The sequence below is a fragment of the Apodemus sylvaticus genome, chromosome 23 (genome assembly GCF_947179515.1).
Source record: "Apodemus sylvaticus chromosome 23, mApoSyl1.1, whole genome shotgun sequence".
NCBI lineage: Eukaryota > Metazoa > Chordata > Mammalia > Rodentia > Muridae > Apodemus > Apodemus sylvaticus.
This window is the reverse complement of record NC_067494.1, coordinates 18,499,871-18,516,372: the sequence shown is the minus strand read 5'-3', so window position 1 is coordinate 18,516,372 and position 16,502 is coordinate 18,499,871. Positions and strand designations below refer to the sequence as shown.

The 16,502-nt window shown below is 45.7% G+C and overlaps 1 pseudogene; it reads right to left on the bottom strand.

Annotated features, from left to right (window-relative positions):
- LOC127673536 (ensconsin-like) overlaps positions 1–16,502 on the bottom strand; it is a 404,593-nt pseudogene that overhangs the window by 175,739 nt on the left and 212,352 nt on the right.

The following is a 16,502-nucleotide window of genomic DNA, read 5'->3' as shown; positions in this document are numbered from 1 at the left end:
AGCTCCTTGTGGACTGAAGGGTGTGCATGGCCAAGATGGTGGCCCCCAGCAGGCCTGAGGGTCGCCAGATCTGTCAGGAACAACTGCTAACACTAGCCTTACCAGGCCCAGGTTCAGCACATCATCACAGTTAGTGTTAACTACCAACTGGACAACTAGACAGTCCGGGACCTGAGATGGGAGTGTGGCAGTTGAGGGACTGAGGGACTGTCTCGATCAGACTGGAATGTGGGCCTGTCTGTGAGGGACTGTCTTGGCTGTTAACCGTGTAACAGAGCCCAGGCAGCTGCAGGCAGTGCTTGCTGTCTATGAAGGCTAGCAATGCATGAGCCAGTGAGTGAGCCTGCGAGGCGAGCACATTCCTCAGTGGGTGCAGCTTGGGGGCGGGGGCTTCTTGAGTTGCTACCCTGGCTTTCCTCACAGACAGACTCGTGCCAAGCATAAGCCAAATGAGCTGATTCCTCCTCTACATTGCTTTAGGTCAGAGTGTTATAACAGGCTGTAACCAGAACACTGTCTGTCTGTCCGTCTGTCTGTCCATGCCCATGGCTGTGGTGTTTTGAGCAGTGGCCCCCAGAGGCCAATCCTGAGCCACCCATTGCCCTTGTCCTCCGGCCCAGGCTCTCTTCCAAGTCCATGCCTCCCCTGCCCGGTGCTCCCCAGCCCGCATCCTCCCTGCCGCCCGGCTCAGGCAAAGCTCCTTCAGCTCAGGCCCACTCCTAGGCTCCTGGCAACATCTGCCCTGGCAAGAGAGAAGGGAAGGCGGAGCCTGAGAAAAAAAGACCACAAGAAGAAAGTATCCAGTGAGCCCCCAATAAAGGGCAGGGCGCCATTAGTGAAGTTGGAGGCAGTCACAGTGGAAGAGGGGACAGTCACGAAGCCACCTGACCCTGGTAAGAAGGCACCAGCCTGTGCTGGGGTGCGGGCCAGTGCTGGGGTGCAGTCCGGTGCTCTGTGCTTGCCCTGCCCACGAAGGGTTTTATTTAACTCCCTTTTCATTACTGGGTATTGGAAATTCATATTCTCATTCTTTCTCTTCCCCGGATGGTGCTTTTGGCAGAAGAAACCTTATGTGCAGGAAAGGCGGGTCCTTAGCCAGAATAAGTCTCTACTCCAGGAAGGACAAAGTGTTGTCCTTTCCACGAGGGAAGTGGTCTGATATAGTCATGTCACGGTCACCCCAGGGAATAGCGCCATATCTGGGGCTCAGCACCTAGTTTCTGCTGTTGGCAGTTCTGGCGCACCACAGCAGCTGCAGCTCAGAAAACAGCTGACTATCCACAGAACAGACTGCTGTCTGCTTGATTGCTGAACTCCTCCTCAGCTGAAGTAACCTTTGATGAGCGTTTACAGGGGACACAACATCTTCATGTCCTTTGCCCATTTGAAGAGATCCCTCCACACACTTCTCTTCCCCGGATGTCTTTCTAACCAATTCTCCAGTCATGCTTTTTCCAAGGCCCTCACCCTCCGGCTAGTCCAGTGGGCTACTGCTCATGAGTCAGTAACTAGTTGAGAAACTAACTGGCCATTTCCCCTTCTAACAAAATGTGTCCTACCTGAAGTTCCTCCCACTGTGAAGAGGGCCCCTTACCAGTGTCTTTCAGAGTTGTCCCCTGTAAGGCTGCAGCTGCCCACTTCTGGGTGGTGCCTGCATAACTTGCAGAGCCATCAGTAATCAGGCCCCAGTCTTTCTGCCCCCAGTCAGCCGGTCATAGGGAACACCACCTAGGCTACAGGCACATGCAGGCAGCAGAAGGCGTTATAACAGAAGAAACCATAGGCATATGTGCAGCCTCTTCATGTGACTTGCTTGTGTGTTCAGTATCTGCACATATGGATCAGTGTGTGTGTATGTGTGTGTGTGTCTGTACATACCTGCTCGGAGCATTCAGAGAACAGAAAAGGCTACTTAAAATGGATGTGACTACTTGATTAGATAGAATTTCCCCCAACCCATAAACATTTTCCTATCCGCGTTGATATGTTGCTATTTATTCAGAAGAAAATTTGATTTTAAACATAGTTCTGGGGATGTGGCTCAGATGACAGAGTGTTTGCCTGGCACAGACAAGCCCTGGGCTCCATATTCAACATCAGTAAACCAAGGATGGCAAAGGACTGTACTCTCCACATGCTGGAGGGGAGCGGGAGGGACCAGGCTCCAGGCCTTCTCAGGCAGCAGGGCCGGTCTGAGGGAGATTTACCTCTCCAGCTCCTCCTTGTTCTTCCTCTCCCTCTCCTTCTTCTCCCTTTGCTCTCTGGCCAGGCGCCTCTTCTCAGCCAGCAGCCTCCTAGCCTCTTCGGGATCAGTGGTGCCTGCAGAAGTCTTAGGATCAACACTGGCACTCACGGTGGACGATGGTGCTGTGTCCAGAGCTGGAGAAGGGGCCGGGGTTGGACTGAGGGCCGAGGCTGGAGCAGCTGTACAAATAGGTACAAGGAGAGAACCAAGTGGAATGAAATGAAAATCCAAGGAACTGAACAAACACTGGCGTGCCCCACACCCCAGGCCTGGGGTCCATCGTTCTCAAAGAGAAGGGAGCACACACAGCAGTGTGTTCTCACGGTTCCACTATATTCTTCTGTAGCCAAGCAACGATAACAAAACTGCATGTGTGAGACATCCAACCCAGCTCACACTCTGTCACCAAGTCTTCTTTTATAGCAGTTACATCAGTTAGCACTATCTACCAAGTGGCAGCGTCTGTGGGAAGCCTGACTCTGAGCAGAATGAAGGCAAGGTTCTCCATTTGCCTTTTATTGCAAGTATCTCTATGCTTTGGTAACTTAGTTAACCACAGCATCAAAGCCTTTTAATGGGCATCATTAGCACCCAGGCCACACCCGGGACTCAGGCTGGGCAGGTGGCATCCAATGGAGAGGCTCCTTTCATTTATTCTGATTAAGGTTTAAAATACCCCCGCCACCGTCCCTATTTGGACACAGGATTTTGGTGTAGTTGGGGCTTGTTCAGAGCCAGTTCGCGATCTTCCTGCTCCAGGTGCCTGACTTGGGATCACAGGTGTGCACCGCTATAACTTTGCTAAGTGTCCTCTTTTCTGGAAGGTGTGGTGGCACACACCTTTAATCTCAGCACTTGGGAGACAGCCTGAGTACAAGGTGAGACTGTGTCTCAAAAGAATCTACCCAGAGCTCTCGGGAGACCCTAGACGCAAGAAAGCAAGAGCCTTGCCAGGGACAGGCAGGCTCGCTGCCACATGTCTGTCCCCAAGAGTGCTTTGGGAAGATGCTCTTCACCTGTGTTTAGAGATTTAGTAGGATGAGTTAGTGCATTCATGATACAGAGTGGTGCGGGGAGAGAAAGAGAAGAGAGGAAGGAAGGGAGAAAGAGAAGAGAGGAGAGGAGAGAGGGAGAAGGGGAAGAGAAAGAATGAGAATATGAATTTCCAATACCCAGTAATGAAAAAGGAGTTAAATAAAACCCTTCGTGGGCAGGGCAAGCACAGAGCACCTGGCCGCACCCCAGCACCAACCCGCACCCCAGCACAGGCTGGTCCCTTCTTACCAGGATCAGGTGGCTTCGCGGCTGTCCCCTCTTCCACTGTGACCTCCTCCACCTTCACTTATGGCGCCCTGCCCTTTATTGGGGGCTCACTGGCTACTTTCTTCTCGGGGTCTTTTTTCTCAGGCTCCGCCTTCCCTTCTCTATTGCAAGGGCAGATGTTTCCAGGAGCGGAGGAGTGGGCCTGAGCAGAAGGCTCTTTGCCTGAGCAGGGCAGCAGGGAGGACGCAGGCTGGGGAGCACTGGGCAGGTGAGGCATGGACTTGGAAGGGAGCCTGGGCCAGAAGACAAGGACAATGGGTGGCTCAGGATTGGCTACCCGGAGCCCAGAACAACCTTGTATACAACCAACCTGACGGTCCGATAGGAGTGTTTTTCTGTTTGTGGTCAATGTGGAAAAGGAGCCACTAAGGAGACCCAGTTCAAAGATCCTTTGGCTAAAAGACAGCAGTTGATTCGCCAGGGTGGACCTTCCCACACACCTCCACCACACTCACCAAAGGCCGGCCCGGGCCTGTGACCTCGCTTTGAGATTAGAAGGAGACAGAGTCCTGCGGGCACCAGGGGAAAACATGGAAGGGAAGGTGCTATCTTTCCTGCTCTATTTTATGGCTCTGGCTTCAGAGAAACTCAAGAATTAGAATTTTCATATTAATGACATCCAATGACAAACTACAGACCATCTAGTGTTTTTAAGAACTTAAGACAATTTCTAAACTATGTCAAATATCTACTCCAGTGCAGGACAAGGCCCCTTCGGCTAACAACTGAACAGTGTATAATTGAGTCAATACAGATGACAGGAATAAAGTAGATCTGATGGATGATTTGATTTGTTTTGTCAAAAAGCCTTTGAAGGAAGTCAAGGGAAGGGGGAAATGATGTTATTATATTATAATCTCAAAAAAATTAACAAACGACAAAAAAAGTATAAACTATTTAAAAGTGCCTTTGTGTTCTATCTGGACATTACCTGGAATTACTTTGCCTTGTCTCTCCTTTTGTTTTACATTTTGTAATTTTTCTTTTTGCCACGCTGAGGATTAAGCCCCAGGCTTCATACCAGCAATTGCCCTACCACTGAGCCACACTACCAGTCCATTTAAAAGGACCTTTAAGCACATGTCCTACTTTTCTGTTCTTTAGCAGCTTTCTTCTGCTTTGGAAAATACCTTCCCTCAGCCATTCACATGTCTGTTATTTCAGAGACACGGTCCCATTTGTGTGGCGTTTGTAGATAAGTCCTTACATAAGGGCCCCTTTCTCCCCAAGGAAATGGGCCAGGGGGAGGAAGTGTAGGCCACCCTTTCCTAGAGAGTTCCAACAGTGAGCAGGCACCAGGTCTCCCCGATGCCTGCCCAGCACTCAGCCAGAGATCTGGACAAACTTACGAAGACAAGACCAAAGATGGGTTCCGAGGTTCAGATGTCACTAGGGAAGAGTGGGGAGGGATCAGAAGGGAGCAAGAGGGAGCCTAGTGCTTGAAGTGTCTCAAGCAGAGGGAGGGATGGAGGGGGGAGGGAGGGACAGAGGGAGGAACAGAGGGAGGGGGAGGAGGGAGATGGGAGGACAGAGGATGGAGGGACCAAAGGCTGGAAAGAGAGGGAAAATGAGAAAGATCTGAGACTCTGACCTGTTATGGGCAGCAGGGAGGCTGGCTGGGCACCTCTGGCTAAGCCAGTACTAGGGAACAAGGGACAGGCAGATGTCACCCAGCCAGGGCTGCCAGTGAACAGTTGCAATGCCCCCTTTCTCCTTCTCTTCTGAGTTCCTCTAACTGCTTCTCCCACCTTCTGGAGCAATGTGACCCTAGCTGACCTGCTGAGCTGCAAGTGACTGAGGGCAGAACAGATCTTCCCATGGTGCTGGGCCAGGTCTGGATCAATCCAGCTGCATGGCCACCCTCCGCCCCAGCTGACTCCTCAAAGGCGGATGGGGCCTTGAAGGACAGGTGCAGTCTCTGGGTGGTAAAAGCTGCAGCCCATGGCTTCCCTGCCGAGTGGGGTTTAGAGAAGCCCTTATGCCTACAACTAGGGAGGAGGGCCCACCTTCCTACCCAAGAGATATGCTGAGGTACCAAGGTAAGTCCTGTCTTCTTCTCTTAAAACATTTTTTTATTCGATATATTTTTTATTTACATTCCAAATGATTTCCCCTTTTCTAGACCCCCACTCCCCGGAAGTCCCCTAAGCCCACTTATCTCCCCCTGTCCTCCCACCCACACCCATCCCACTTCCCTGATCTTGTTTTGCTGAACACTGCTTCACTGAGTCTTTCCAGAACAAGGGGGGAAAACATTTTAAAACACACATTTATTTATTTCTTTATTTGTTTATTCTTCCGTGAGTGCATGCCTGTGTTGGGTGAAAGGACAACTTGGGAAAGTCAGGGTTTGTTTTCTCCTTCTAGCAGTATGGCTCTGGGGATGGAACTGGGATCATCAGGCTTGCCATCAAGTCCACCTAGACTGAGTGTGAGTGTGCGTGCATCTGTGTGTCTGTGTCTGTGTATGCGCGCGTGCATATGTGTGCATGTGCATGTATGCATGTCTGTGCATGCCTGTGCACGCGCGTTTATAGAGACAGAGTCTCTGGCTGTTCTAGAACTTACTATGTAGACCAGGATGGCTTTGAACTTACAGAGATCTACCTGCCTCTGTCTCCCCAGAGTTGCAATTGAGGGTGTGTGACATGTAAAAACATTCTGATGTGGCATAAATAAGATCAAGGAGAGCCGACTGGGAACTCAGAAAGAGAAACGCAATGTGAGGCACTTGGGGCTACCTTTGCCTATCTGGGTTTCCTGGGTCAGGGCTCAGGGAATGGGCTCTTGACTGTCTTCATCAAGCTGACAGTGAACTGGCAATGGCCATGGGAACCCAAACTGGGGCTCTGTCCTTCTCTTTCCAATTCTTCTGTTGCCTTACATCCAGCCGCTGGTCTGGGCATAGCACGCACAGAGGCACTCCCGGGGTTTCCATGCTGATGTGAGTTAATGGGTGGTGACTGCTACCATCATCCCTCCTCGGACCCCTTTCCACACTCACACTGCTGAGTGCACACAAGCGCTCGAGGCTACAGGGACTTTACCGTATCTGAAAAGGAACCAACTGGGCCGCTCAGATTTCCTGATTTTAAAGCTACAGTTGAAGCAGCATGGTACGGGCATGTAGACCAATCAGATAGAATAGAGTCTAGAAACCATAGAGCCTGGGGACTCTCAACCAGGGAAGGACAGTCTTCAGCAGCCAGTACCAAGGAAGTGTGATATTTACATGAAAAACAGTGAAACTGGACTCTACCTTTAAACAACAAACATGAACTCAAAATGGATGAGTCTTAAAAGTGTAAAAAGGGTCTAATATCCAGAAAAGTTTCCTATTATGGGACCTGTTACTAAATTATGGACCCAAAGCACAGGCAACAATACAAAAACTGACACATGAACATCAAACAAAAATTTCTATAGGCCAAAAGCCACGAAGGACTGAACAGGCAACCTATATCTATATGGCCCGGAGCCATTATCTAGAATAAACACGTAACTCCCACAATGCAACATTTTGTTACTGGACTTAAAAGTAGCCTGATCTGGTGATGGGGCTCAGTGCAAAAGCAATTGCATGTGCAAGGCCCTGAACTGGATCACGGTGACACACACACACATGCAGACACAGAAGTCTGTAGTAAACATCTTTCCAAATGCTTACCAATTGCCACAGTCTACAACACACGTGCCATGCCACATAAATGCAAACCCAAACCTTGAGACAGCACTCAAGTTTAGTAAGCTGGGTATTATAAAACCAACACAGAAAATAAAGTGTTGGCATGGAGACACTGGAATCCTCATGCCTGATTGATAGGGATGCAAAATGGTACAGTCACGAGGCAGAACAGTTTGGCAGTTCTTCGTAGACTCGGCCCTTCCTCAACCGTTTCTTCTCCTTGTATTTTCAGATAGGGTCTCCTGCTGAACCTGGAGTTTGGCATGTCAGCTGGCCAGCCGGCCAACAAGCCAGTGGACCTACCCGTCTATACCCCGATGCTAAAGTTACAGCCATGAGGCCAGGCTCACCTTTCATGTTCATGTCTGAATTCCTCACACTTGCACATCAAGCAATTTCCACACTGAGCCATATCCCCAGTCTGTACTCACTGTCTAACAATTAAATATTCAGTCCATCGATACCTTTAACTAATTTCCAGACATTCAATATAGTTAATCAGTACCGCTTCCACAGTGTAGCTATAAGCATCAGTTTTCTGATGGTACCATGCCAAAAGGAAAACAAAGGCCTAATTCATCAAGGTCTAGAGTTCTGGGAAAGTAATTGTGTGCTAAGCTTGCGTTTTGGCTAAGCTTGGGTTTTGAAGTCTGTAATCCACTTCTAGTTAACTTCCTGCTGTGACTTCCTGCCAGGATAGACTGTTATCCCTCTGGAATCACAAGCCTTGGTCATGTTATTTTATCACAGCAAAAGATAGCAGTCAATACACTCGCTCAGTGTTTTCATAAAGTTAATGTAATTTCTTCCCTTTAAAGTAACTGTGTGTCTTAAGATACTATTCTGAGACACGACGTTTCACCTTCTTCAATGTTCTAAAGAATCCATGGGGGACTGGGGTTATGGTTCAGCGGTTAAGAGTACTGACTGCTCTTTCAGAGGTCCTGAGTTCAAATCCCAGAAACCACATGCTGGCTCACAACCATCTGTAGTGGGACCCGATGCCCTCTTCTGGAATGTCTGAAGACAGCTACAGTGTGCTCATATAAATAAAATAAATAAATCTAAAAAAAAAGGGGGGGGCGATCCATGATAAAATAAGGTTATAGATGATTTCATTTTTAGTTTGTACTACCTGTAAAAAGGTAGAAAGAGCATAGGCAGGAATACTGGCCTTTTCTGGACAGAAGTGAGGCATGTCTGACCAACAGTCTACACACACGCTAATGTAATTGGGGGTGGGGGTGGGTGGGTGGATGGAGTTTCTGGGTAAAGTGCCATTGGCAAAAATTTTCCTGGTTCTTCCTCTCACCCCCTTGCTCCCAGAAATAAGATACAGACTCAAAATATATTTACAAATACCTTGGCCATATAGCTAGGCTCCTCTCTGACTAGATATAACTTAAAATGTCTCATTTATCCTAGCTACATTCTGCCACATCCTGGTTACCTGTGGTATCTTGTCTGTCTCAACACATCTTCCTGGCAAATCTCCCTCCTGGCTCTCTCCCAGAATCCTTTCTCTGTACTTGATTCCCACCCATATTTCCGGCAAAAGCTACAGACCATAGGCTTTTTAGTTCACAGGTGATGTATCCATGCAACACACAACATATTCTTTCTACAAGATAATGATGGGCTAGAGAGATGGCTCACTGACTGCTCTTCTGAAGGTCTTGAGTTCAAATTCCAGCAACCACATGGTGGCTTACAACCATCTGTAATGGGATCTGATGCCCTCTTCTGGGAGTGTCTGAAGACAGCTACAGTGTACTTACATATAATAAATAATAAACATCTTAAAAAAAAAAAAAACATAGTGACAAGTGAGAAGCTAAAAGACCGGTGAAATCAATGAAAATAATAGAATATGATATGTTTTGAGACAGGCCTACTTACATATCTCTGGCTCTCCTAGAATTCTCTGTATAGACCAGACTGGCCTTGAATTTTTAGAGATCACCTACCTCTGCTTCCAAAGTACTAGGATTAAAGATGTGTGCTACTACAGCTGGCTATAATAGGATTTTTAAAGTTCATTTGGAAATTGAATAGAACAAAGGTTTTGTGACTTTCCCTTGGAATAAATAAAACATCTAGAGACTAAAGATTTGAAATCCAGATCCCAGATCAGAAAATCAGACATCAAATGTTTTTTGTGTTTTAGAGCATAGAATTTTAACATTCTTTTTTTTGGGGGGGAGGGGATTTTTTTTTTTTTTTGAGACAGGGTATCTCTGTATAGCCCTGGCTGTCCTGGAACTCACTTTGTAGACTAGGCTAGCCTCTAACTCAGAAATCCACCTGCCTCTGCCTCCCAGAGTGCTGGGATTACAGTCGTGTGCCACCACTGCCCAGTGATTTTTAACATTCTTGAAGTTACTTTGAATGGAACAGAGTCGTGGCTGTTTATGAATCTGTGTATTTGATAAACATTTGCTGAAGTTTGCTGTGTAACAGACATTATGCTTCAGGTACTAGAGAATACAAAACAGCCAAAAAACATGACGAGATTACTGCAATCAACTGAACACCTGTGTCCCCCACAAGTGTCTATGGGATTCCCATGGTAATGTAATGATATTTCCAGTTGCTACTTCAGGATAGTGATTATCTCTTGAGAGAGGCATATTCATGAGTAGAACTCATGTCTTTTAGAAGGAAAGTCCAGAGAGCTAGTGACTTCTTTTTATATGTGGGCACAAGGAAGTAGTTTTTCCAGCAGCCCAAACTGACAAAGTCAACTTATATTTGCAGAGATTCAAGATGAGAGAAATGGTTTAGTTAAGTAAATCCATAGAGTTCTCCACCCCCACAGAATATCACGACATACAAAATTACAGGGTGTTATTAAAAATACTATGCCAACAACAAAATAATTCACCATTACTTTTTTTAAATGTTAACATGTCTTGGGCTAAAATCATGAAATTAAATTGGAATGTCAGACTCTAGTTGGTTAATAGGGTAGAAGTCCTACAGGGGTCACTTAGTAAGCCTTCCCAGCATCCTTACATCAACAAAGTAAAGATGTCCCTTAACATCCACAGGAAGTTTTCAGGGAAGAAGATGGTGTGGGGGGAGGGGTGGAGGGAGGAGGCGAGACAGCACCTATCCCTCTGCTGTTGAAAGAATTCTTGAAAGTCTGTCATAGGATCCCCTAGACCCACCACCATATGAAACACTTAAATATTCTTCACCCTCTCCCATGTTGGCAGGCAAACTTCCATCCTTTAAACTTATAAGATGCTGGGCAGTTGTGGTGCATGCCTGTAATCCCAGCACTTGGGAGGCAGAGGCAGGTGGATTTCTGAGTTCAAGGCCAGCCTGGTCTACAGAGTGAGTTCCAGGACAGTCAGGGCTACACAGAGAAATCCTGTCTCGAAAAAACAAAACATATACAAAAATAAATAAATAAATAAAAATAAAAAATAAAAAAAACTTATAAGGCAATGGTAGCAGAAAAAAAATGCATACTAGGAGTCCTGCAACAGCCAAGACCAAGGCCATTTAGGCTGTCCGTAGCCCAGAGGTCTTTGAGGAATAGGCGAGTATGTCCTTCCCTTGGTCTTTGGCAGCTCCATTATATGGTGCAATGAACAGGTAGCCAGAGTACAAGCCCAAACATGTCTCCATCGGAGTCGGAGTCACAGGCTATAGCTCCTGGTGAAGTATAGCATCTCCACACCTGTCATTGTCCCCTGTCCTGTAACTTGAAACATTTTTAGCTGACAAGATTATGCAGAGAAACTTGTCAATTTCAGAACATTGAATATTCACTATTTTACAAGAATTTTTAGACAAGGTCTCACTGGGTAACCCTGGGCCATCTCAAGTAACTTTTGTACTCTAAGCTTTCATTGAAATATCTCTCTTTGACATTGCTTATCTCTCAATAAAGGTAAATAGTTTACCCCAGTCCTATTTAAAGAAATATGACTTTTTTTTGAGTTGGTCTTCAAAAGGAAATGGTTGACTTTGGAAGAAGATAATGACACTGCTGCTAACTACAGCATTTTGTCCTGTGACATGGAATCACCTTCCCCTCTCCCAGCCATCCTCAAGCCTGACATTTTAACAGACTTTCTAGTGTGTTCTATCCAGTTGTACAGTATTTTGAATGCAGTGTATTACTGCTGTATCATTATACTGAGGCACTTCCTTCCTCTTTATTCTATCCTTGTCCTTGAGCCACCAGCAGCAGTCTCATCTGGAAACTAAGAAACCCAGATTCCCACTTCTACCATTGAATTGTTATGTAAGACCACAACCCTCCATTAGTCGTAGTTATTTTGAGTTGCAGATCGATGCAAAAGCAGGAGGTTTATTTTCCAGAGCATCGGGGTCAACCCTCAAGGCGCATAACAAGAAGGCAACCTCCCAAATGGCTATTACAAGCAATTTTTATGCTTTTTAGGGGTATAGGTTACATTAGCAAGGTTACAATTCAAACGTATTGGCTAAGCATATCGACCTTTAAATCTACTAGCTAGCAAGCAAGACATGAATTTGAACTCTGTCTAGGACTTTCCAGAGGATCAGGTGACTATCAGTCCAGTACATTCCAAGAATGGAGATGGAGAATGGAACTTGGCCTAGCCTTGACCTGAGGTGTGGGGAAGCTGTAAGGAGGGTGTGACACTGGAAAACCCTAGGGTCCCTTAGTTGAATCAGAAACCCTGAAAGGCTGCAGAGTGTTTGCCTGGTCCACAGAAGACCCAATAAATTAGAAATCTCAAACACTTGAGGGTGTTCTGTCTACCTATAAAAACCACAAATTCCCACTGCAGCAAGAAAGCAAGAAACTCTGGGAAGAAGCCTGGGTATGCTTGATTTATCAAATCATATAAGTGGTTGTAAAGTATCCTCAAGTTTGAGGACCTCTGAAATGGACCCAGTTTTTACTGATCACTGAGCATTGTAGATTGTCACAGACCATCCCAGTCGGGTATGGGAGTCCCTCAGGTGAGGATCTTCAACGTTCAGGTGGGTAAGGATTCATCGGTGACAAACAGAAACAACCACAGAGTCAGTTTGAATCTGGGTGTATTTTGTAGCTCTCAAGCAGGGGATTTTATACATTAAAAACCAATAGCAACTCTTAGAAACCTTATTTAGTGAAACAATCACAAATACCAACAAAAATCATTTGACACAGTAAAATACAAAAATCATTCGAGCATTACAACTCTGAAACTACATGTTCAGTGAATCACACACAGAACAGGTAACATCATTGTTAATATAAATCATTGCCGAGCACTGGTGGTACAAGCCTTTAATCCTAGCACTTGGAGGAAGATGGAGACAGATTTCTGAGTTCAAGGCCAACCTCATCTCCAGAGTGCGTTCCAGGACAGCTAGGGCAATATAGAGAAACTCTGTTTCGAAAAAGCCATATATATACATATATATGTGTGTGTATATATATCATCAAAATATAACAGTTCCAAATGAATGCATAATAGGGTGGTCATCCAAGTCTAGTGGCATATTCCCAAGAACAGGTTAATAAATCTGTATGGTCAGTGCCCTTAACCACTGAGCTAACTTTCTAGCCCCATATGGTTAATTATTATTTAACATCTAATGTCTGATTTTTTTTATAAATCTTTAATGCATAAATTTAAACTATTTTAATTCTTCCTAGTTTAGGCTTTCTTTACCATATAGCAAAACCAACCTCCAATGACACACGTGCAGCCATATGAAATTTTATTGTAGGGAAAGTTTTTATTTATCATAATAATTTTGTAAACGATTTAAAAAGTAAAGCATTGGTTTCCCCAGAGATAAGGTCATGTTAGTGACCCCATCTCAAGGGATGGTTTCATACCCATTATTCTTGCTTAAGATCATGGTCTAGGCTACCAGGAACCTGTAACTAAGAAAAGGAATGAAAGAGAACAAAACAGAAAAATTGCCATGAGAACTACCGCTCAATATGTTTTCTCTGGCTGAGAGTTCCACACCCGGTTCCGGGAGACCCCCTGCTTTTGAAGTCTAATGCCTCAGTCTGTGGAACTTATCACACAGATTCTACTGGTGTGGGAGTAAATTTTCTTAGGGCTAAAATAGAACAAAGGGCATTGGAAAATCCAAGAGAATATTCTTATATAAGTTAATTCCAGGCTGGATGCTGCTTGGACAAATTACACTTTATGGGCTAAACCACCCTGTAGCATGCTTTTGTAAATAAAGTTTTATTGTTACAAGGTTAGGCTTACTCATTTGTGTCTGGTCTATGTCTCTGTCCTGAAGCATCAGTACTATGTCCTTTCAATAGAAAACATAAGGCCCACAAAAGCCCGAGACTGTTTACTGTCTGGCTGTGACTGTGTGAATAAGAATGGCCCCCACAGCTTTGTGTGTGTGTGTGTGTGTGTGTGTGTGTGTGTGTGTGTGTGTGTGTATGTGTGTGTGTGTGTGTGTGTGTGTGTGTGTGTGTGTGTGTGTGTGTGTGAATGCTTTGTCATCAGGGAGTGACCTTAAGAGGGATCAGGAAGTGTGGCCTTGTTGGAGGAAGTGTGACACTGGGGACGGGCTTTGGGGTTTCAAAAGCCCAAACAGTCCTAGAGTTTCTCCCCTCCTGCTGCCTGTGGATCCAGATGTGAAGCTCCCAACACCAGGTCCACCTGCATGTCACCGGCACCACGTGAGGAGGATAATGGAGAAGACCTCGGAATCTGTAAACAAGCCTTGATTAAATGCTTTATTTTGATAGGCATAACCAAGGTCATGGTGTCTCTTCACAGCAACAGAACACTGGCTAAGACACTGGCCGTTATGGAAATAATCTGTTGGCCCTTCTGTACAGTCCACTCTGAACTCTTTGTTTCAGAAGGCACTTTTCTCTCAGCACAAGGACCCTGGTTACATTATGTTAGATTCTGGAGTACCCTGAAGGCTTTGACCCCTAGGAGAAGGAGCACTGGGTAAAAGGTGGACTCTGGGAGCAGGCTCCAAGAACCCCAACCCCTGTCTCCCCATTCCTTGCTTCCCGGCTACCATGAAGTTAGCAGCTTCTTTCTGTCAGTGTATTTTCTGTCTAACCTCAGACCTCAGATGACAAACCCAGCTGACTGTGGGGTTTGCTTTCAGACCCCAGGACAAGGGGCTGAGGTGCATAGTTGACACACCAAAACAGACCTGGCCTCTAGGTTTTCCCAGCATCCCCTGTTCCCTACCTGGCACTCCCTGCTCCCAACCTCAAACTTTCTAGTCCAGGGCCTGGGCTGCCCTTCCCACAGAGACTCTTCCATCTATAATCCAGATGTTTTTGGCCTCTTTACTCTCTCTCTCCTTCTCCATCTCCTTCTCCCTCTCTCTCCTCTCTGGCCACAAGCTCTTTTTTTCTCTTTCTCTACCTCCTCCTCTATCTCTCCCTTACCATGGTCATTTCTGGGTCTCCTTTGGGGCCAGCGAACTCTCCTGAGAGCAGTTTCCCAGTAAACCACTGTGTGTGTGTGTGTGTGTTAACTATATATATGTATGTATATATGTATGTATACACACATATATGTTATATATGTACGTATGTATATATATACATACATATATGTATAATATATATATTTTTTAAATTTGGCTTGAATTGGCTCATTTCACTGGTGGGGAAATGACTTATCACATAGATTAAAACCTCTAAAACGATGAGCCTAAGAAAGTCTTTCCTCCTTTTAAGTTGATCATCTCAACTGCATTTCTTGTTTTGCCCACACAGCAGAAGGCTAACACATCTCATGTGCTGCAACTAAACACCATAAATCTCTAACTTTCCACCAAGTGAAGCGTTTGCCTCTCCTGGCCAAAGTTGTTTTCATTACATTAAAACTTCACTTGAGATGCTGGAGAGATGGTTCAGGAGAGCAAGAAGCACTTGCTCTTGAAGACCTGGGCTCCGTCCCTGGAAACACTCTGGTGGTTTCCAGGCACGCGTAGCTCCAATTCAAGGGGATCTGCTGACGCCCCTTTTCACACAACCACAGGCACCAGGGATGCACGTGGTTCACATATGAACATTCAAGTAAAGCACTTGTAAAACAAATGTATCTTCAAAACCGATCTATATTCCACTTGATGTTCACTTAGATTAAAAGAGGAGAAGGGGCCATTTTGTTTGGTTTTGTTTGTTTTGTTTTTGCTTTTGCTTCTTTTTTTTTTTAAACTTCTCCCAACAGTAGCTCTGTCTTCCTGGCTCCTCCGGTTAGTTATTACAGAGGAGGTCAGGACTGGAACTCAAGCAGGTCAGGAAGCAGGAGCTGATGCAGAGGCCATGGAGGGATGTTCCTTACTGGCTTGCTTCCCCTGGCTTGCTCAGCCTGCTTTCTAATAGAACCCAGGAATACCAGCCCAGGGATGGCACCGCCTGCAATGGGCCCTCCCCCCTTGATCACTAATCGAGAAAATGCCCCATAGCTGGATCTCATGGAGGCACTTCCCCAACTGAAGCTCCTTTCTCTGTGATAACTCCAGCCTGTGTAAAGTTGACACACAAAAGCAGCCAGCACACCAAGTGACAACATGTGTTTGTTGTCTTAGGACTCTGAGCAAGAGCTAAGCCAGTGTAAACAACATGCTCCCGGGCCTCCAAAACCTTGAGCTAAGCTACACAAACCTGTTGTTTTCCCCTCTGGTATATCTGTTGTGTTCTCGAACAAGACTGATGAATCATATAAACACATTTATGCAGTTCTGCTCACTTCAGTGAGGCAGACGCTGTCCTGCAATGTCAAATCTGTTTCATCAGTCCACATTTGTAGAAACTCAAATTCTTTTGGGGTGGAACATTCTGAAAGTCCTAAATTCTTGTCCTGTTCTGAAAACATTTCATAGTCATTTGTTTTCTTCTGCTCAAACATAAGACATCCACATGAGTAGACTGTGTTTCCATTAACCTTTATATCCCAAATTATGCATTTGGTATTCAAAGTATTCTGTAATGTTTAGCAATGATTCTTGTGTAGTGTCCTGATACTGCTTATATTCTAATGCTAATATTGCTCCCCCCAAGACCTGGTTGTCCCAGAGAGAGTCTACACTTAGCACAAGTGACCCTGTGTCATCTTGCCCCCAAGTTATATCTGATTGTTAAATAAGATGCTGACAGCTAATCGCTGGGCAGAAGAGGCATAGGTAGGGTTTAACATTCCAAGGATCAGGGATGGAGGAGAACCACGAGGGGGAGAAGAAGAGGACGAGTGGAAGAAGACGCTGTGGGCTATGGGTGTGTTAAAGAGAACATGGCCG